Consider the following 21,630-nt stretch of genomic DNA (forward strand, 5'->3'; position numbering starts at 1 on the left):
AATAAACATGGGAGTGCAGGTATCTCTTTGATATACTGATTTCTCAGCTTTTGGGTATATACCTAGGAGTGGAATGGCTGGATTGTACAGTAACTCTATGTTTAGTTTATTGAGGAAGCTTAAAACTCTTCTCCACGGTGGTTATACTAATTTACATTCCCATCAACAGTGAATGAGGGTTCCCTTTTCTCCACATCCTTGCCAGCATTTGTTATTGCCTATCTTTTGGATAAAAGCCATTTTAATGGGTGAGATGATATCTCATTGTAGTTTTCCTTTGCATTTCTCTGATGACCAGTAATATTAAGCACCTCTTCATATACCTGTTTGCCATGTGCATACCTTCTTTTGAGAAATATCTGTTCGGGTCTTTTGTCCATTTTAAAATAAGATTCTTAATTTTTTTTTCCTACAGAGTTATTTGAACTCCTTATATATCCTGGTTATTAATCCCTTGTTAGATGGGTAGTTTACAAGTATTTTCTCTCATTCTGTGGGTTATCTCTTCACTGTGTTGATTGTCTCCTTTGCTGTGAAGAAGCTTTTTAACTTGATGTGATCCCATTTGTCTATTTTTTCTTTGGTTGCCTGTGTTTGTGGGATATTACCAAGAAATCTTTGCCCACTCCAATTAAAAGATAGCTTCTAGATAAAATTAAAAATGAGAGAAACACATCAATTTAGACATTAGTAGAAGAGCCCGGCTGGGTCTGGTGGCTCATGCCTGTAATCCCAGCAGTTTGGGAGGCCAAGGCAGGTGGATCACCTGAGGTCAGGAGTTTGAGACCAGCCTGGCCAACATGGTGAAACCCTGTTTCTACTTAAAATACAAAAATTAGCTGGGCACAGTAGTGTACTCTGGTAAACCCTGTGGCTTGGGAGGCTGGGGCAGGAGAATCGCTTGAACCTGGGAGGTGGAGGCTGCAGTCAGCTGAGATCTGGCCACTGTACTCCAACCTGAGTAGCAGAGAGAGACCCCATCTCAAACAAACAAGCAAGAGCCCATTTCTAGGAATTCCATATGAGAAGAAAATATTTGGAAACTTTATTAGGAGAATAGTATTCAGATTATGCCTTTTCCTGGTTTAAATGTTAAATGTCTCCCCTTAGAAATGAGCCCTCTGTGAGGCACATTTAAGATCCATTCTGCCCCACTGTCTAGCCTCATCCTGCACACTCTGCCTCACCTTCAGTAAGTCAACTGAACAAAGTAAGTATGTCAATGCAAATATGTCATGCTTAGTAGAAAACCTCAAAAGTTCCTGTTCTAGCCAAACAGAGTTTGTGGTGATTCTTCATGTACATTATCTTTGTGTAATTACCTACTTATACTTCACATAGTGTGCCATAGTAACTCAATTATTCACACGTAAATTATTTAATTCAATGTTTCTCAGTCATGATTAATCTTTAGAATAACCCGGGGTCTAGGAAAATAAATATAGCAGCTCAGATACAGCTGGTCTTCTACTTAATGATGGTTTCACTAACTATTTTTCAGCTTTGGGATGGTGTTAAAGTGGTGTATATTCAGTAGAAACTACTTTGAATACCCATACAGCCATTCTGTTTCTCACTTTCAGTACTGTATTAGATAAATTACATGAGCTACTCAATACTTTATTATAAAATAGGCTTTCTGTTGGATGATTTTGCTCAACTGTATGCTGATGTAAGTGTTCTGAGCATATTTAACGTAAGCTAGCTAAGCTATGTTGTTTGATATTTGAGTGTATTAAATGCATTTTCTATTTATGATATTTTCAATTTACAATGGATTTATTGGGGTGTGACCTTATTGTAAGTCAAGGAGCATCTGTATTATGGTAGTTTATTTCCCTTCATTTAATTGTCCACAGTGTATGTTTCTGGTCGAAGAGCAATTTTCTCCTACTGATGATGCAGGGCTGTCCTTCCTGGGGATACGCAGGGCTGTCCTTCCTGGGGATACACAGGACTCTACCTCAGTCTCTCTCCAGACACTACTCCCACCTAAAATCTGCCCTTGGGCAAATAATTTATCTGGATTTTATGTTTTTTTCCCCTCTGGGAAATGGGGCTAATACCTGCTCTACAAGATTATTATAAAAATTAGCAATCATTCAGCCATTCAGCAAATCTTTATTGAGCATCTACTATGTACCAGTCACTATTCCAGGTTAGGTGGGAAAGTTCTGCCACCATCTGGTTTGCCAGACCTTTCTTCCCCTGCACATCAAAGTTTACCTCTTCTAAGTTTCATTTCTCCATAGGAATGAAATCCGGCTAATCTGATTAATTTGGGCTAAAAATAATATTTTACATTTTATAATACCTTATATGTTATTAGTATCATTGAAAATATTAATCAATATCTATTGCATGTCTAATATATGTCAGGCACCATGCTGGATACTTTAACTTATACTAGAATATGAGCTCCCCAAAAGCAGGGATCATGGCCTGTTTTGTTCACTGATATATCCTAAGCACCTGGAACTGTGACTGGTATATAGTAGATGCTCAATAAAGATTTGTTGAATGGCTGAATGATTGCGAATTTTTATAATAATCTTGTAGAGCAGGTATTAGCCCCATTTCCCAGAGGGAAAAAAAACATAAAATCCAGATAAATTCTTTGCCCAAGGGCAGATTTTAGGTGGGAGTAGTGTCTAGATAGGAATTCAGGTTTTAAAGCATCCGTTCTTTGATTCCTCCTCCAACCTTCCCCTCTTTCCCTTCTCTTTGTTTCTCCCCTTCCATTTTCCCCTGTTGCCTGCCTTTTCTTCTGCCTCCTATCCTTCCTGCCTTTTCCCTGTACCTTTTTCCTCCTTTTTTGCCCAATCCTTTTCAGTCTCCTTTCTCCCTCTTTTTTTCCCGTCTTTTTTCTTCGCTTTTCTCTTCTCCTTTACTGGTTTCCCTTTTCCCTTAAAACACAAATACGACCTTTTAGTAGATGATAGCAATGTTAGGTTAACAAAGCAGTTATTTTGATTTCCCATGGCAGGTTAGTGCTGGGGCTCCAACCTAATTATCTTCCCACTAGTCTAGTTGGTATCTTTCCCACAGTATGTGCTGCTTTGCAGATATCAGTGGTTGTGGATGGCCGACGGTGATACGTCTCTTTCAGAACGTTCATTAGCTTCCAACTGAGTGGACTAAATTCTGAGGTAATTTAGGAACTAAAGCAGGTTTGTTGTGAGGGAGACCATGAGGCAAACTAGACTCATTCTCCTCAGATCCCACTATCTGAGTGACAGTTACTTATAAGGCTGGTGTCTGCCGAGGAAGAGGACTCCAAAGCTAATTTCAAAGTCTGCAGTGCATGGGAGCCTTACAGAGCATCAGAAACAGTGCTTTCTTAGGGATTCAGAGTGACCCCTTTTTGGGTAGGAGTGGGGATTTAGTATTTACCTGTTATAAGATCAACACTTGAAATGTCACATATGTGAACAGTGCCAGCTCATTTTCACCTTGGGGCATCATCTTTTTCTTCAGTCTAACTCATCTGCTGTAGTGTATTAGTGATATTCTGCAGCATTTCATTAACAATTCAAATCCTGAACCACACATTATTCCAGTGCTGGTCAACCACAGTGGGTATGGTTTGGTTATGCCACAATTCTTGGGTGGTTTAAGACGTTAAGCGTAATCCTATCACTTTGGGAAGCTGAAGCTGGTGGATCACTTGAGGTCAGGAGTTTGAGACTAGCCTGGCCAACACGGTAAAACCCCATCTGTACTAACAATACAAATATGAGCCTGGCGTGGTGGTGAATGCCTATAATCCCAGCTACTTCGGAGGCTGAGGCAGGAGAATTGTTTGCACCCTGGAGGCGGAGACTGTGATATCAGGCCATTGCACTCCAGCCTGGGCAACAAAGCAAGACTCTATCTAAAAAAAAAAAAAAAAAAAAAGACATTAAGCCAAGTCAACATGCCAATAAATCAGGTCCTGAATTGTTTTAATCTTATATTTTTGGGAAAAAGGTTGATCTCTTTGGCCAACTTCCAAAAAAGAGCTGGGTAAGTAAGCACTATTAACAGAGAACTGAGTAAAGCAATGATTTTATTACTTGATTTTGTTCTTTTTATATCTCAATGTATATATTATTGTATGTGTTCTTTTTGTGACATGTATACTTATGAATATTATGTATTTACTTTTATGCTTGTGTCTGTGTAATCTAATTCAGAAGAATTCTATGAAGCAATATTTTGTATTATGAAATGTTTTCATAATAAATACATTGATAGAATGTTTATTTCAGTAGTAAATTAGTAAATAAATATAAAATGATGTCATTGACTAGTATAAGAAGGAAAGATTCATATTATATGCAAAAATTCATTCTCACCTATGTTTTTAAATCTATATGTGTATGTGTGTGTATTTATATGCACACATGTTTATGTTTGACTGTTGGTTTTGGAATTTTATTTTTTTTTGAGACAGAATCTTGCTCTGTTGCCCAGGCTGGAGTGCAGTGGCATGATCTCAGCTTACTTCAATCTCTGCCTCCTGGGTTCAAGCAATTCTCCTGCCTCAGCCTCCCAAGTAGCTGGGATTACAGGTATGTGCCACAATGCCCAGCTAAGTTTTATATTTTTAGTAGAGATGGGATTTCACCATATTGGCCAGGCTGGTCTCAAACACCTGACCTCAGATGATCCACCCACCCCGGCCTCCCAAAGTGCTGGGATTACAGGCATGAGCCACTCCGCCTGGCTGGTTTTGGAATTTTTCGTTGCATGTCTTTAACTGGCCAGGGGTTGGAGAATGGGAAGGAGGATTAAGTTGTTGAGTTTGACAAACTGAGATAAAAAGCATTTACCAGACAAGGTACCCAACAGATGCTTGCTACACAACCTATGCTACTATGAAAGACATAGTCCTTGACCCAAAGGAGCTTGAAGTTGTTTCTGTGACAGACAAACATCTGTTTAGTGGAATACAAGGCAGGCTGAGGTAAAGGCTCAGCTAGATGTAAAAGGAAGCTAATACTATAATAGGATATAGGATTTCAGCTCCTGTTTGTTTCATAGAACCCTAGCAAATAGAAAGACCTGTGAATGGTGTATAATCCTACACTTTATAGAGCTGATTTTTAAGAGCGTATTTGTCAAACTGAATTATTCACTAAAGAAATGTTTCTACCCCATAAATAAATCTTTTTTGTTAGAGATGTTGTGATTTTGTTATAGTATACCCTTTAATATATTATTTACTGAAGGATTTTTTACCTTTTAAGCATGATATCATTAGCTTCTTTTCCTTAGAAAAAGGAACAACTTAAAAATTATCTTGGAAATTTTCATTTTTCTAGAATGTATTATGTTTATCCTGGGAGAATATTTGTAAATGAGGATTGATTATTAATATTATTTTCTTGGGTAAGGGGCAGAGATTAAATTAAAAGAACCTGTGGCCTGAAATTGCTGTGTTAGTTAAAAGACAGTTGTAAATAACTTGAAAACAGGTTTCATGAGCACCACTTTATTTCCTGCTAATAAGAACTCTGATGACACATGGTAGGTGTTTTCTTGCTGACTTTCTTTGTAATTTTAGGTCTGATCTTTTCAGTAGCAAATTACATTTTAATATTTCAGGCAGCAAGGGAAGGGATAAAGATTTACACATGTAAACCTCAGTAGAATCTTACAACGTTTCAAACACTAGGGTGATAAAGAGAAAGCTTGTAGGAAGTTTATCATTGCCTGGAATGGAAAGAATGTTATTTTTATCAAAAAAAATTAAGAATTAAGAAGGACTTACTAAGAAATTACTTATGCCTAGAAGTGTGACCAAAATAGCAATACCATAAAAACTGCCTACTTGAGTAGGCAAGATTAAGACCTATGAAAACATCAAATGCTAAAATAGGAAAGTCCCAGTGCAGGGTTCAAACAGCTTGTAAACTCCTACTTAATATGTTCATCCTCAGTGTCTTCCTTTGCCTGTATAAAGCAGCACAGTTATGTTTCCATTAACACATTAAAACCATTTGGTTTCAGGTCAAATGTTTGTGTTTGGAGTTAAAATCAAAATGAAACAGCAAAACACTGGTTGGCCAGGTGTGGTGCCTCATGCCTGTAATCCCAGCACTTTGGGAGGCTGAGGTAGGCAGATTGCTTAAGCCCAAGAGTTAAAGACCAGCTTGGGCAACATGGTGAAACCCTGCTCTCCAAAAAATACAAAAATTAGCTGAGCATGCTGCTGCACTTATAGTCCCAGCTACTCAGGAAGCTGAGGTGGGAGGATCACCTGAGTCTAGGAGGTTGAGGCTGCAGTGAAGTGTGATTACAACACTGCACTTCAGCCTGGACAACAGAGTGAGATTTTGTCTCAAAACAACAAAACAAAAACAAACAAACAGAAGCACTATAAAGTTCTATAAAGTCAGACAAGAGAAAATCTTGAATTCAGAAGGACGTCAGGGAAATCTTTGAACTGGTTAGGGCAAGTTTCTGTGGGCAGAATCACCCCAAGATCCACTTCAGATTCCAAATCTAATGTTCATTTAAGATCTGATCTACCCTCGCTCAGGTTGTTGAGGTTTTCGTCTTTGCTGATGGGAATTTTGCCTGGGAAAGGAGAGGAATAGAGCTCAGGCTCATTGAGATGGTGGTCACTGTGAAAAATTTGGAAATATTCAGGAGTAAAGGAGTAATGTCCTATATCTTCCTTGTGAGAAGGACTTACCAGTTCTGGCCCTGAACCTAACCCTTTCAAGGGGTCTCACCTCTGAGGCTGTGAACCCTTATGGAACCTAAGAGCTTTTCTTTTCCCTTCCTAGTAAGCTGCATGCTACTGGTGCCTACTTATACATTACACAATTTCTCAGATGACTTTATGGATCAGTTAGGCCTCTGTTTACTGTTACTTAACCTCCAAGCTATACACTGCATTAAGCAGAAACAGGGACTTTTGGGCTCATAGCCAACAGAACCAGAGTAAGGTTGATTTCTGGCTCAAGTGGTGAGAGAAAAGTATTATTTTCTCTCAACTCAGCTCTGCTCTTCTCCTTGTGTTGGCTTTACTCTTTTTATATTCATTCGTGAATATAAAAGGGATAAGCGCCGGGTGTGGTGGCTCATGCCTGTAATCCCGGCACTTTGGGAGGTCAAGGCGGGTGGATCACCTGAAGTTGGGAGTTTGAGACCAGCCTGCCCAACATGGAGAAACCCCATCTCTACTAAAAATACAAAATTAGCTGGGCGTGGTGGCACATGTCTGTAATCCCAGCTACTTGGGGGGTTGAGGCAGGAGAATCGCTTGAACCCAGGAGGCAGAGGTTGCGGTGAGCTGAGATTGTGCCATTGAACTCCAGCCTGGGAAACGAGTGAAACTCTGTATCAAAAAAAAAAAAAAAAAAAAAAAAAAAAGAAAAGAAAGAAACAAAGAAAGAAAGAAGAAAGAAAATAAAAGGGTAAGCAACTTCAGACTTGACATCCTTTCCTGTTCAAATAGTGATTTTCAATAAAATGTTTCACTGCATCTCAGTGGCTTCAATGGAATCCCATGTACTTCTCTGAACCAATTTCTGTGGGTCAGGGGAATGTAATAAACTGATTAGCTTAAGACTGACTGGGTCACATACTCCATTCCTTAGGTTAGATTCCCACCCAAAGCATATAAGTGAATGTAGAAAAGGTGATATCTAAGAGGAAATAATAAATGCAAACATTAGGTAACAAAATAACTGAATTTATATACCATTATTACAGCTGCAAGGTCTGTTCTGATTGTCAATGATTAACAATCATCAGGCAATAATTTCTGCTTTGCATGGTTACCTACATAAAGCAGAGGGATGCTGAGCATTCAACAATAGCTGCCACACATGTGCACTGTGCCTAAATATCTGATGTCCAAATACTTTTGGCCTCCAAATATCTCGGAAAGTATGGAAAGTATACTGATTGAAGCAGCATCCAGTCTTTATGAGTGTATGATTATATAGGCATGTGGTTAGAGTATTTGAATACTTTTCTATTTTGTGAATGAAGGTCTTTTTTAAAGCCAGAATTGGGCACTGTTGGTAGAGGATTCACTAAACCCTTTCTCCTTTTGCGTAAGATTTTGACCTTTGGTTAACTCTGTAGCTCTGTTCCCTTGAAAACAGCAAAATGTCAATCATGTTGTTGAGGTTACATTAGTTAGGGTAAAAATGACCATTGGTTAGTGAAAGTGACTGCCTTGGAGAAGGGGAATTTACCTGGTCTGGCCCGGACTCTGCTCTCCAAGAGGGGCTATTTGTTCACTCTGTCATGGCCCTGTTCCGTTCTTTATATTCCCTGGTTACATCTGAAATGGGAGATGAGGAGTAAGCCCTCCTTGGTAGCTAGTTTGAGATAACTATAAATTCTAAGAGGAAGCTGTAGCTTTGGGATTCTCTGAGTGCAGTGACTCTTGTAACCAGGCATGTCTCTTGGAGGGATCTTGGAAGTTATGCCTATAAGGTTGTTACAAAGATATTGGTTCCTGTGAGGAATGAGGCTTTCAAGACTGGATGCTCTTGAACTTGCCTAATGTGTTTTTACCTCTGTTCTTGAACTATCACTTGGGGGCCAGATAGAATAGCTTTGGACACTGTATAGATTGTTCCGTGGATTACCACAAGACTCCAGAGAAGAGGAATGCCTGATGCTGCTCTGTTGGCAAACTCTCTGAGTAGGCTGGTGCCAAATATTGACTGTCGTAGTCTTATATACCTGAATGTTCAGTTGAGCTCAAGAAGACTCACTGAAGGTATTGCAGACACATGTGTAAAATGTCCAGCCTGAAGCAAGGATCAGATTCCTGATCTCATGATGCGGCACAACTGGATAACTATGCATTTTAGCTGTTTCCTGTTCTCTCAGGGCACAAAGCGGAACTCTGTTTTCCAGCTTATCTTGCAATAGATGTGGCCATTTGACAAAGTTCTAATCAGGAGAATGTGGGGGTGAAAGTAAAGAAAGGTACTTCAGACCTAGCTCCTGAAAACCTCTTCTGAACTATCTCCCATCTTTCCTCAACTGGTCAACTGATGCCTAAGAATCTAAGACATTAGAAGAAGGTGAAACCTCAAGACAGGTCATCTGCAGTCAGGAGTATTCAGTTAAAGTTCAAGTAAAGGCATACTCAGAGTAATTTGGGGGCTTAGCTGTGAAATCTATTAGTACTTCCTTAACTAACATATTCCTCAGATCTATACATTTTCTCATTGTGTACCAAGAGATACAGTCCTGCTGTGTTTTCAGGAATGGCTTTAAGATTTTTTAAAACCCTAGCATGCAAACACAAGATGTGTGTTTACATCATGAACTGACAATTTGAAAATAATACTAATTTGCTTTTGAAATCATAAGAATTTGGGATACAACTTTGTCTTACTTTATATTTTGCTGCTATAGCAATATCTAAGACTCGGTAATCTATAAGCAATAGAAGTTTATTTGGCTAACAGTTATGGAGTTCTGAACCCCAAGATCAAGGGGTTGCATCTTGTGAGAACCTTCTTGCTAAATTAAAACATCGTGGAAGACATCACATGGTGAGAGAAGGTGAGAGTGCAGGAGATGGAAAAAGGGGGCTGAATTCCAGCAGTCACTAACTTACTCCTAAGATAATGGTATTAGTTTATATACCAGAGCCCTACCCCTTAATATAATCACAATAGCAATTAAGTTTCAACATGAGCCTATAATTTCAGCTACCTGGGAAGCCGAGGCAGAAGGACTGATTGAGCTCAGGAGTTTGAATCCAGCCTGGGCAGCATATTGAGATACTATCTTTTTTTTAAAAAAAAAAAAACACCCAGAAAGAAAAACGAAACAAAACAAAAAACCATGAATTTTGGAGGGAACACTCAAACTATAGCCAACACTTACAAATAGAAAAAAATAGCCAGGAGGAAACATTTCTGTAAATGTTGCTGTCTGCAAATGATACTACCAAATTTCTGTCTTATCAGTTCAGGATGGCAGAGAAAGATTGGAGACAGACTGAGTTGTGTGCTAAAGGTGAGAGAGGTTTTATTATTATTTTTTCCTTCTTCTGCAGCCCTAGGCTGAATGGAGGTTTAGTGGTGTTTTAGCTCATTGCTGTTTAGAGTCATATTTACTGTGCTGTAGATGGACAGCCAATGGAACATAAGTCCATGAGAAAAGGATTCTGTGGTTTCATATAAATTAGGAATATACTGCATACTATATTTCTACAGGAGAGTCTCAATGCATATTAGCAGATTGAAAACTCTTAGAAAATCTGGAGTCTATTTAATAAATGGTGCTGGAAAAACTGGCCAGCCATATGCAGAAAACAGAAACTGGACCCCTTCCTTACACCTTATACAAAAATTGACTCAAGATGGATTAAGGACTTAAATGTAAATCCAAAACCATAACCTAGAAGAAAACCTAGGCAATACCATTCAGGACATAGGCATGGCGAAGACTTCATTACTAAAACATCAAAAGCAATTGCCAAATTGCTTTTGGCAAAAGGCAGAATTGACAAATGGGATTTAATCAAACTAAAGAGCTTCTGCACAGCAAAATAAATTACCATAAGAGTGAACAGGCAACCTATAGAATGGGAGAAAATTTTTGCAGTCTACTCATCTGACTGACAATGGTCTAATATCCAGAATCTATAAGGAACTTACAGAAATTCGCAAGAATAAAACAATCCCATCAATAAGTGGGCAAAGGATAAGAAGAGACATTTCTTAGAAGAAGACATTTGGCCGGGCATAGTGGCTCACACCTGTAATCCCAGCACTTTGGGAGGCAGAGGTGGGTGGATCACAAGGTCAAGAGATCAAGACCATCCTGGTCAACATGGTGAAACCCTGTCTCTACTAAAAATACAAAAATTCACTGGGCATGGTGGCACATGCCTGTAGTTCCAGCTACTTGGGAGGCTGAGGCAGGAGAATTGCTTGAATTCAGGAGGCGGAGGTTGCAGTGAGCCGAAATCGCGCCATTGCACTCCAGCCTGGGTAACAAGAGTGAAACTCCGTCTCAAAAAAAAGAAAAAAAAAGACATTTATGTGGCCAATAAACATATAAAAAATGCTCATCATCACTGGTCATTAGAGAAGTGCAAATCAAAACTGCAATGAGATACCACCTCACACCAGTTAGAATGGCAATTGTTAAAAAAGTCAGGAAACAACAGATGTTGGCAAGGCTGTGGAGAAATAGGGATGCTTTACACTGTTGGTGAGAGTGTAAATTAGTTCAACCATTGTGGAAGACAGTGTAGCGATTCCTCAAGGATCTAGAACCAGAAATACCATTTTACCTAGCATTCCCATTACTGGATATGTATCCAAGGATTATAAATCATTCTGCTATAAAGACACATGCACACATATGTTTATTGCAGCACTATTTACAATAACAAAGACTTGGAGCCAACCCAAATGCCCATCAATGATAGTCTAGATAAAGAAAATGTGGCACTGATACATCATGGAATACTATGCAGCCATAAAAGAGAATGAAGCTGGAAGTCATCTTTCTTATCAAACTAACACAGGAACAGAAAACCAAATGCCACATGTTCTCACTCATAAATGGGAGTTGAACAGTGAGAACACATGGACACAGGGAGGGGAACATCACACACTGGGGCCTGTCAGTGGGCCAGGGGCAAGAGGAGGAAGAATATTAGCACAGATAGCTAATTCATGCAGGGCTTAAAACCTGGATGACAGGTTGATAGGTGCAGCAAAACACCATGGCACATGTATACCTATGTAACAAACCTGCATGTTCTGCACATATATCCCAGAACTTAAAATAAAATTTAAAAAAAGTCTGCAATAAAGGAACTTGTTTTTAACACTGTTTGTCATAAATAATGATATATAATATAATCTTATTAGAAAATTTATATTTTACTAAATTATTATAATTTTATCTACAAATAGATAATTTATTTATAATAAACTACCCCCAAATCTCAGTGGTCATTTGTTCTCACTCATTGCAGCCCACTGTAGGTCAGTGGGTGGTTGGGAGGGGATGGTTGGGTTCCATTCAGGGACCCAGGTTCCATCCACAATGTGTGGCCGTTATCTTTCTGGGCTTCAGAGTTCCACTGGATTATTTGCATCCAGCTAGCAGCAGGAAAATATGAAGAAGAGACACTTTGTCTTAGCCACCTTTGGAAGTGATGGTTTCCACTTCTACTTCCGTTTCATTAGTGAGTGCTATTTTGTGGGCTAGCAATTTAGCTAGTTCAGGTTGTTAAAGGTTTGATCTGGTCTCAGGTTTAATGAGCCATCCATTTTTTTTCCACCAAACAATTGACTTACTTCTGGCAAAGAATATTGAGATTCTTACCATCCTGAGAAGCCATATTCAAATCTGGAGCATCTGCTCCTACTCTGTCCTCTCCTCTTTATAGCATGTGAATTTCAGCTCTGGAAAGGTTAATCTTGTTCTATAGTAGATCCATATCTCTTTATCTTCTACAGAGGTGGAGAGGTTCTTCAAGATACCTTAAAAAGTCAGCTTATAGCAAATTAGGTTGGAGTACAGTGGTTGAGAAGGGCTCATCAGTCTTGGCTCTGGGCTTCTTATCTCGCCTTAACCAAAGCAGTCCAGCTTTGATATGTATGGTTAAAAGAAAGGGTTATACTACTAGTGAAAAAACTGAAAACTATGGCTATTAGCTAAATCAATCATTTCTCATATGAAAACTGGAGGCCCAAAGAAGTTTATCAACTGGCTTGACGTCACACAGATACTCTAGGAGGACCTGGAATTTACAGTTGAGTTTCCTGACTCTCTGATCAGTGCTCTTTGCACTGGGGTAGCTGCCTGCTACTTCTCTCTTTGTGTGTGGCATGTGATCTGAGGTCTCAGATAAAGGAGGGGAGTCAGGCTCTGCTGATGCCACTAAGGACCTAGGCAGGCAGATTCACCTCCTGCTTTTGGTCTCTTAATTCCCTCTAAGTAAAGCAAGAACAAGCCTGTCTTCCCATCTAGGGAAGAGCTGCTCTGTGAGAGGCTGATGGTGCACCCTGCTGGGATCTTGGCGCTTCTCAGGCATTTTGTTAGCCCCTATTTACAGAGACACTGCCTGAATTCCTTCTGCCATGCCATCCCGCACCCCCTATGCTGGTGGTGAACAGTGCCATTTTAAAATCTCAAGCAGGAGACAACATAATTGTCTCATTATATTTAAGCTTTTGGAATGTTGTTCTTTTTCAGAGTTGTGAAGATAGAGTGGATACAGGTCAGCTTGATTCTATTTTTCTCTATCAGTGGACTTCAGATATTAAATATGCAAAACATGGGGTGCTCTGTCCATGTCTCCTTCCCCCCAGTTCTCACCACATGACATTTGTTTCTGCTTAGGACTGGAAAGAAGGGATTGCTTTAAATTTGCTTTTCTTTTACCAACTGAAGAAATACCTTACTGTGTCTTGTTTAAATGTGGCTTTTCACACAGTTCCAGCTTTTGGGGGCAGAGAGGGGTACGAATAATCTATGTGGTAGGCAGTTTTATTGCTCAGAAAAGAAGAAAACAGACCCCAGTGTTTGGAATGCCAGTGACTTAGGAAGTTTCTAGCAGGTTTGCTACTCGTTCCAACCCCAGAAAAGACTGACATGCATTTTGGCCACGAGAGGGAAGGGTTCCCTGTAGGCCAAAGGAAGGGTCGCTAGAAGTTGAGGTGGATATAGTATGCCCCTCTAGATTCTAAACTTTCCTTTGCTGCCTCTCTGATAGCCCGGTGAAAGCTGAGATTACTTTGTATGAGAAGGTTCTGGTGTTCATCAGGGAAAATGATCAGGACAGACTTTGTTGGCCAAGGGTTTGCCCATGTTTTGAGAATTAAAACTCGTTTACTTGAGAGTGAGAGTCACTTGGTCAGCTGTTTATATTCCATTTTTATATATTTTTGTGCTCGCTGTTTTTTTCTTTTGGTGTTTGACAGATGAGCAAAAATTCTTTTTAATAACTTTAAAAAAGCTATTCCAGTGCTGACCAGGGAGGAAAAAGTGCTCAAATTGTCTAATAAGGAAACATTATACATTTGAGTTTTTATTTGCTTAGTACTAATTCTATTTTCTCCTCCCACCTTTTTTTCTAAATGTGTAACGACAAAAGGGGAGATAGTTTTTATTTTTTCCAAAATGCTTTCAGGGAAATCCCTTTTAAACCTATGGATTTTAGTCCAACGAGGAATCCTCTTCCTTTGGTCTAAATTTTGCATATCGTCTGTTTCTTACAGGGCTTCCGTATTGTCTCAGCCTCCACTGGAAATGCAGCAAGGATTCCTAGCACATCCCAGTTGCCATAGCAACAGCAGTCTTTCCCATAATGAGCTGCATCATCTGAACTGATGTCACAGCATCATGCAGCAGGTCAAACAAGGCATCTCCTAGTATTGCATCCTACAGATGTGCTGTAAACATCAAAAGAAGACGGTGGGATCAGGAAATGGTGAGTGTTAAATGTCTGGGCCTTAATTGCATGGCTGTTTTGTTGGTTAGTCGGTGTCTGCTAAGGCGGAGATTGGGGGATGTTGTCTCTGCTTAAAATGGACTGGGGAAAGAAGGGCTGTTTTACCTAAATCTGTTTTTCAGGCTGCCGGGTTAAGACAAAGGCCTGTAAGAGTCATATAGGAATTAAAATATGTAGAATTATTCTTGCTCCAGCTCTATCTGTATTTTTAAGCATTCTTACAGAATTTTTCATAAGCATAAGATGATTTTCAATTGCAAAACCCCAAATAAGCTTTAAAAGGAGTAGTTAACAGTATTTAAGCATTGTAAAAATATAGATTTCTTTTTGGGAGGCAGAGCTAGTTGGCCCCCTCTTTGCTCTTGTGAGTTATGAAATATTCAGTGATTTGCAGTATGAAATTCAGTATTTACCTCGGTTGGGTTTCAGTTTCTTCATGGCAAGGAACAAATGCTGAATAAGCATTTGACATAACCCTGATGTGAAAGGGGATCTCTTGCATATTCAAGACAGAATTTATTAAAGGCATAAAGACCAAAACCAAATGAAATTATTAGAGCCTTTTGATTTAGATGGTAGTTCTTCAACCCATGTCTTTCACAGTTAGGTGAAACACTGCCACATATTTTTCCATCTCTAGCTAGTCTCTGAAATAGCTGGAGTTGTTTGCAGGCTGACTTGTAACTGAGAAAGGAACAAGTCTCCTCTCTGCGGCAGTTGCAGTGAAGGGTAACCCTGGGGAGAGCCTCTGAAGTGACAGTGGTGTTGCCATACCTTGCTTAACTTTAACAAAAATCTGGTATGATGAATAAATACCAGGTGGTTGTAGGGAATACAGATCTCTGGACTCAGTCATAACCTCAACTCAATTCTGAAACTCCAGATAAACAGGTATCATTTTCATTTCAACTCCTAGCTTTGTTTTTAGGCATCTTCACTATTATAATGTTTTTCTAAAAAATGTAGTCTGACAGTGTCAGATAAGGAGCAGTATCTTGCCTTTTGTTTTGGGAAATGAAATGGATTTCCCTGGTGCAGCTGATTGCTACTAAGGGAGAGAAAGGAGGAGGCACATGTCAGTTCAATTGATCAATATGTCCACTTAGAATCAGGGAGTGGTCTGGTGGCTTAGTGCTGCCAAATTGATAGTTTTTACTCAAAAAGTCTTACAGGAAAGAATGGCAATCATTGAATTCCTCTTCTTTTAGTCTGTTTATTGAGGCTAAAGAAGAAAAGCAATACCTTTAGCTAGCTTGGAGTGATTTTTTTTTTTTTTTCACAGGGTTGAGCATATTAGGCACCAGCCAGAGGAAAGGCCTCAGATTTTAATTTGCTTGTTTATACCACATCATGCACATGCTTGCTACCCTCAGTCCTTTAAGCTTATGTTTCTCACATGCAGCTGTATAGGATGGGAGAGGTCAGCTCAGCCTGGCTTTATCACAAACACTTAGGAGCATGAATTGTTCATTGCCTACTTTTTTATGTCATATAATGTGAGCAGAAAGCTCTGCTGGGACTGCTGGGTATGAACACATCTAAGTCAGAAGCTCTAAGGTGACAGGGAAGAGTGCTAGATGGTGTTGGGGGAAGGGAAAGTATCTTGTAGCTAGATTATAAATCTGGAGAAAATAACTTAGTGCCTTTTAGAAAATCTTAAATTATTATTTCTGAAGAAAAGCAGTAAAGAAAGACTTGTTTAGTAACATAAATTTCTAGGAGTAAAAAAAAAAACCAAAGGCAGCATTTTAATGAGTTTTTATTTGCTTAATTCTTGTCTCTTTTGTCTAAAGTGCTCTCAGCTGCTTCATCATGGGTGATTTGTTCAATTACTGGAAGTTACAAAAGCTAGATTCCTTAAGGGCAGTGTTAGAAAAAGTGGAGTCATGCTTTGAGGGTGGGGAAGGGCGCTGGTGGGTGTGGACTGACGCAGCTATCTAGTGGAACATCCTCCCAGTTCAGACAAGCCTGTAATTTCTCCCCTCCGCAAATGTTCAAAATGCAATTGCAGTTCTTCAACTTTGTGCTTTTGTGCTCTTTTTGCTCCAGGAGAACAAAGCCCTGGTAATGGGAGCTGTCATCCTAATGCTCTGTTTCTTCATTTCTTTGCAGAGGGTCACAGCCTGCACTGCTCTCTGATTAGTTGCATGTCTTAATTACTGGCTAAGGCTATTTCAGTTGTCTTAGTTTTAATATATCCCCAAGGGGTGGATGGGGTGTGTGTGTGTGTGTGTGTGTGTGTGTGTGTGTGTGTGTATAGGGGAAGGGAGAGATTTCTCTATGGCCATGTATATTGGTGCCTCACTGAAACTTTATATAATGTAAAGAATTACGTTTCACAGTAATGCTAGATCAAGACCATGTTTATTGGACCAAGTTTAGGCCATGGAAGCCTCACAAGAAGTTAATGTCCTCTATACTTTTGGTTATGGCTTTTATAAATAAGTCACAAAGTTACAAAGAAGTCAATTCTTTGTCGATAAGTAGGCCACAGTAGGGGGGGATGATAAAAATAATAATCATAATAACAATCATAGCTATCATTTATTCAGTTCTTACTGTGTATCAGGTACTGAATTAAGTTTTGTGTATATCTTATTTGGTCCTTATTATTATGAAGTAGAGAGTAATAATCTTACTTTATAGGATTAGGTGTTATTATTCACATTTTGCAAAATCCAGTCCTTAGCCAGGCGAATAAATTTGGCTAAGGTCATGTAGTTAATAAGTGATTGGGCCAGGATTCTAAACCGACACAATCTGGCCATTCAGCACACATGCTTACCCATGGTCATCTCAGTTTTATGACATCTTAACTGTGTGTACCATACAGACCAGTCATCCGTACTCTATCATATGTACCCCACCCCTCCTCATTCTCATTGAAAAGTCAGATTTCACATGTAGAATGAAATCTCATTTGCAACACTAAGATTGATTTCACCATAAGGATGAGCATGAATCTTGATCAGACGTGAATATTTACTTTGTACCTAGAGATTTAAGTAATGAAGAATTGATGCTTAGACCTTTGCCACTACCCTTGCTTGACATAAGTTTGTAGCAGGATCTCTGTATGAAAAATGTTATATCAGTAAGTGTGGGCATGATGGATTTGAACTCAAAGCAGGTCTTTACCCGAGTCAGTAATGATTCAACTCTGTTATATACCTGTCTTACCAGCTATATTTGTGGTGCTTTGTTAACTTTAAGGTATTTGTATGCCCGGGCAACACCAGGGCATACAAACAGAACAGAAGCAGAAACTTCTCTCACAGTCTGGAAAGTGTAATCTGAATCTTTCTTTCAGGTTAAGAAGATAAATAGAGGATTTATTTTGCTGAATTTATCAGTGGCTGAAACCAAATTCTGTCTATTCTGACAAAGTATAAGAATGGCAGTCTTGTATAATATCCTGGAAGCCTTGTGTTTGAGAAGAGTTGATATCATCATTTCTGTATCATTTTGCTCATCCCCAGCTATCCACGCCCAATGTCATTATTGGGCTCTAAGGGCTGTTCTTTGTTTGAGTGTGGGGCTAATGCACACACTGACGGCACGTTGATATTGATTCCAGTATGGTGAATACTTAGAAATATTATTCCACAGGGCTCATTAGCCTTTTCTAGGTTCCAGGAAGAAGTTAACCTTTGTCCTAACCTACTGCAAAGAAGCCCAAGCTTCTGTCTGCATGAGGTACAGAAATGAGAGACTGATCAGAAAGCATCAAAGCTGCTAGGTGCAATGACTACAGGAGTTAGGTTCCAATTAGGAAATAAAATAGCCAGGGGAATTTAGGGAAGTTGGTGGTCCTCCTACGTGTCTCTGATTCTTTTTTTCTATTTACAATCCTAGAACCCATGAAAGGCAATTTGTTTTGATCCCATGGATTCAATTCAATTCAATAAGTATTTATTGAATATCTCCTATATGCCAGACATTGTCAGAGAATCTATAGCAATGAGCAAGACAGATATGCAAATTGCTTCCAAGACTACATTCTAGAGGAGAAGGCAAAAATGGGTAAATTTGTAAAATAATTTATTCCCTCTAATACTGCAATACTATTTCTTTTTACTTTTTATCCCTCATGCTATTAGATAAGCCCATTATCAGTGCATATTTGTATAGGTGTGTATACATATATGGTTTATCTATGGAGGTAAACCTACTGCATTAAATAACAACTTTTAAAATTCTTACTTGGGTTTGGATTCAAATCTTTCTGTATGTGGACAAGTCCAAAAAGGCAACTACCATTTTTTGGGTATAAGCTATTTTGAGAAATATAATTAGTCAAATAGTGCATGTCTATCTCAGTTGACAAACTTGACATATGAAAATATGAAATGTGTTTGGCAGATCAGTTAAGGTGACATATTTTCATTTTTCTTTCTTTTTTTAAAATATATTTTATTGCACTTTAGGTTCTGGGGTACATGTACAAAACATGCAGGATTGTTGCATAGGTACATACACGGCAATGTAGTTTGCTGCCTCCATCCCTGTCATCTGTATCTGGCATTTCTCTCCATGTTATCCCTCCCCAACTCCCTACCCCTCCTCACTGTCCCTCCCCTAGTCCCCACCAACAGTTCCCAGTGTGTGATGCTCCTCTCCCTGTGTCCATGTGTTCCCATTGTTCAATACCCACCTATGAATGAGAACATGTGGTGTTTGCTTTTCTGTTCTTGTGTCAGTTTGCTGAGAATGATGGTTTCCAGATTCATCCATATCCCTACAAAGGACACAAATTCATCAATTTTTAAGGCTGTATAGTATTCCATGGTGTATATATGCCACATTTTCCTTGCCCAGTCTATTATCGATGGGCATTTGAGTTGGTTCCAGCTCCTTGCTATTGTAAACAGTGCCACAGTGAACATATGTGTACATGTGTCTTTATAATAGAACAATTTATAATCCTTTGGATATATGCCCAGTAATGGGATTGCTGAGTCACATGGAATTTCCATTTCTAGATCCTTGAGGAATCGCCACACTGTCTTCCACAATGGTTGAACTAATTTACACTCCCACCAACAGTGTAAAAGTGTTTCTACTTCTCCACATCCTCTCCAGCATCTGTTGTCTCCAGATTTTTTAATGATTGCCATTCTAACTGGTGTGAGATGGTATCTCAATGTGATTTTGATTTGCATTTCTCTAATGACCAGTGATGAGCATTTTTCATATGTTTGTTGGCCTCATGTATGTCTCCTTTGAAAAGTGTCTGTTCATAGCCTTCACTCACTTTTGAATGGTATGTTTTTTTCCTTGTAAATCTGTTTTAGTTCTTTGTAGATTCTGGATCTGGATATTTGCTCTTTGTCAGATGGGTAGATTGCAAAAAGTTTTTCCCATTTTGTTGGTTGCTGGTTCACTCTAACGATTATTTCTTTTGCTGTGCTGAAGCTGTGGAGTTTAATTAGGTCCCATTTGTCTATTTTGGCTTTTGTTTCCAATGCTTTTTGTGTTTTAGTTATGAAGTCCTTGCCTGTGCCTATGTCCTGAATGGTTTTGCCCACGTTTTCTTCTAGGGTTTTTATGGTGTTCGGTCTTATGTTGAAGTGTTTAATCCATCTGGAGTTAATTTTAGTGTAAGGTGTCAGGAAGGGGTCCAGTTTCTGCTTTCTGCACATGACTAGCCAGTTTTCCCAACACCATTTATGAAACAGGAAATCCTTTCCCCATTGCTTGTTTTTTGTCAGGTTTGTCACAGATCAGATGGTTTTAGATGTGTGGCGTTGCCTCAGAGGCCTCTGTTCTGTTCTATTGGTCTCTGTCTCTGTTTTGGTACCAGTACCATGCTGTTTTGATTACTGTAGCCTTGTAGTATACTTTGAAGTCAGGTAGTATGATGCCTCCAGCTTTGTTCTTTTTGCTTAGGATTGTCTTGGCTATGTGGGCTCTCTTTTGGCTCCATATGAAGTTTAAGGTGGTTTTTTCCAGTTCTGTGAAGAGGGTTATATGTAGTTTGATGGGGATAGCATTGAATCTATAAATTACTTTGGGCTGTATGGCCATTTTCACAATATTGATTCTTCCTAACCATGAGCATGGAATGTTTTTCCATCTGTTTGTGCCCTCTCTTATTTCCTTGAACAGTGGTTTGTAGTTCTCCTTGAAGAGTTCCTTTACATCCTTTGTTAGTTGTATTCCCAGGTATTTTATTCTCTTTGTAGAATGGCAGTCTGTTCTTGATTTGGCTCTCTTTAAGTCTTTTATTGGTGTATAGGAATGCTTGTGATTTCTGCACATTGATTTTGTATCCTGAGACTTTGCTGAAGTTGCTTATCAGTTTCAGGAGATTTTGGGCTGAGATGATAGGGTCTTCTAAATATACAGTCATGTCATTTGCAAATAAAGACAATTTGACTTCCACCTTTCCTAATTGAATACCCTTTATTTCTTTTTCTTGCCTGATTGCTCTGGCTAGAACTTCTAATATTATATTGAATAGTAATGGTAAGAGAGGGCATCCTTGTCTAGTGCCAGATTTCAAAGGGAATGCTTCCAATTTTTGCCCATTTCCTTATGATATTGGCTGTAGGTTTGTCGTAAATAGCTTTTATTATTTTGAGATATGTTCCATTGATACCTAGTTTATTGAGAGTTTTCAGCATAAAGAGCTGTTGAATTTTGTCAAAGGCCTTCTCTGCATCTATGGAGATAATCATGTGGTTTTTATCTTTGGCTCTGTTTATGTGGTGAATTACGTTTATAGACTTGTGTATGTTTAACCAGCCTTGCATCCCTGAGATGAAGCCTACTTGATTGTGAGGGATAAGCTTTTTGATGTGCTGTTGCAGTAGGCTTGCCAGTATTTTATTGAAGATTTTTACATCTCTGTTCATCATGGATATTGGCCTGAAGTTTTCTTTTCTTGTTGAGTCTCTGCCAGGTTTTGGTATCAGGATGATGTTGGTCTCATAAAATGATTTAGGAAGGATTCCCTCTTTTTGGATTGCTTGGAATAGTTTCAAAAGGAGTAGTACCAGCTCCTCTTTGTATGTCTGGTAGAATTCGGCTGTGAACCCATCTGGACCTGGGCTTTTTTTGGTTGGTAGGCTATTAATTGCTGCCTCAACTTCAGCCTTTGTTATTGGTCTATTCAGGGTTTCGACTTCTTCCTGGTTTAGTCTTGGGAGGGTGCACATATCCAGGAATTTATCTATTTC

The 21,630-nt window shown here is 39.1% G+C and overlaps 1 protein-coding gene across 3 annotated transcripts in view; it reads left to right on the forward strand.

The window, feature by feature from the left end:
- Window positions 1-14,317: 14,317 nt before the first annotated feature.
- AKAP6 (A-kinase anchoring protein 6) overlaps window positions 14,318-21,630 on the forward strand; it is a 549,073-nt gene continuing 541,760 nt past the window's right edge. For all 3 annotated transcript variants that reach the window (XM_035260318.3, XM_054239865.2, XM_035260317.3), the window contains exon 1: window positions 14,318-14,428. The gene's annotated coding sequence lies outside the window, so the exon portion shown is untranslated. The remainder of the gene's footprint in view (window positions 14,429-21,630) is intronic.

The sequence above is a fragment of the Callithrix jacchus genome, chromosome 8 (genome assembly GCF_049354715.1).
Source record: "Callithrix jacchus isolate 240 chromosome 8, calJac240_pri, whole genome shotgun sequence".
Classification (NCBI taxonomy): domain Eukaryota; kingdom Metazoa; phylum Chordata; class Mammalia; order Primates; family Cebidae; genus Callithrix; species Callithrix jacchus.